Source organism: Pundamilia nyererei, unplaced genomic scaffold (genome assembly GCF_000239375.1).
Source record: "Pundamilia nyererei isolate P.nyererei 1_Seehausen unplaced genomic scaffold, PunNye1.0 scaffold00724, whole genome shotgun sequence".
NCBI lineage: Eukaryota > Metazoa > Chordata > Actinopteri > Cichliformes > Cichlidae > Pundamilia > Pundamilia nyererei.
Genome location: NW_005188125.1, coordinates 24,203 through 26,171, shown reverse-complemented (window position 1 = coordinate 26,171; position 1,969 = coordinate 24,203).

Here is a 1,969-nt window from a genome sequence, read left to right as displayed (position 1 = left end):
AAGTTACGCCCCTGGTCACTGTGGAGCTCAGCCGGGACCCCAAAACGGGTGAACATCTCCTCCACCAGCTTCTCGGCCGTCGTCGTTGCGCTCTGGTCCAGCACCGCGTAGGCCTCTGGCCACTTCGTGAAATAGTCCATAGCCACCAACACATACCGGTTCCCTGACTCTGTGATGGGGAAAGGCCCTAGGATGTCCACTCCCACTCTTTCCATTGGGGCCCCCACCAGGTACTGCTGAAGGGGGGCAGTGGAGCGTTGAGTTGGGACCTTCTGTGCCGTGCAGGTGTCACAGCAGTGCACATGAAGTTCCACATCCCGTCGACAGCCAGGCCAGTAGAACCGTCCCCTGAGGCGGTGGAGAGTTTTGGCGTTCCCATAGTGTCCTGCCCCCACCGAGTCGTGGACCAGCTCAAGCACCTGCGACCGCAGCGACCGGGGCACCAACAGCTGCAGGAGATCTCTGCCCTGACCGGGGGCCCGCCATCTCCAGTACAGGAGGCCGTCGTGGGTCTCCAGATTGTTGTGCTGGGAGTAGTAGGCCATTGACAACGCAGCAGCTTCAGCAGCTAAATAAAAATCCACAATATTTTATTGTACAGGATTTTCCTGGCTTTTCTTCCCCCACAGATACATTTTTATTTACATTTAAACATTGACGTTGATTAAATATAACTACAATTTACTAAAACAAACATTTGCTCTAAAAATTTATTATCATGTAGCTAGGAATACAAACAAAATGTGTGATAAGGAGACAACATGTGTTATATATACACGCAGAAAGTTTAACCTTATTCTAAATTTTTTAAATGGATGACATTAGATTTATGCAGATTTATCACTGGACTTCAGACATGAGACAGCTGTATAGATCACATCTGTTAGTAAATTTATAATGTGATGTTATTAAAGCAGAGAGTTTAAAACACAGCATGCTGACACTTACATTTAGAAAAGGCACTCTCAATACAAAGTAGGTGAAACTTAACGGCCTTGTTTCTTTCCAATCATTTCTTCTTCCAAACAGGTATAGAGGTCTGTCTGGGGGCAGCAATGCAACTGGTTCACAAACATGTACATGGGCATTCCTAATTGCTGCAAACCACAGGTGGGACAGACACGGACAGAGAGGCACACACATGGACTCCATATCCATACCATGTGATATCTGCGCAAGCATTTTTTTAGTGTTTCTAGTGACGGTTTGAGCAGTCATCATTTTCACAGCGGTCCTTCCGAGGCCGTGCACCCTTCCACTCCCTCAAACACTGCCAGCAGAATTCAAACGGTCGTCCTTTTACTGCTGTGCACACTTTACAGAGGACATTCAAATCTGACCCATTCTCTCTCGTCACAGTGGATCCACATCCTGGACACTAAATGGAGACGTAATATTTGGAGGTGCAATATTTGATATATACATTACAGGTTTATATTGCCGAGGCAATTTAACTTATAATATTTATGTGCTACAAGTTACAATAGAGAAGACAGAAGCTCGTGAATTTACAGCAGTTACACAGTGATTAGTAATAAACAAGCGCCTTTGTGATTTAGTAGAGCTTGTGAGAGTGAGTGGATTTAAGAACGTGAGTGACTTAGGTGTGTCAGTTGGTTTGTCGTGTGTTATCGAGTCTGGAGGAGAGTTTGAAATCTATTGTTTTAAATCGAAGTTAGGATGATTCATGATTTAATTTCCAAAATTTCCATATGATCTTCAATTTGTAGCAGGTTCACTGACTATCACATAGCAGCTGGAGCAGTCTCAAATGAAGCTCAGTCCACTCCTGCCACCTATGCCATAGCGTACTACTAGATTAACTTGTGACACATTTGCACCTGCTTCTATGACCACATTGAGTAGAGGCTGAGTGGCTGCACTTACATCTGGTGCATTCAAATCTACCCACAAACATGTTGAAAGATGCAATGGCAGCAATGTGGATTGTCAAGACTAAAACCAGTCA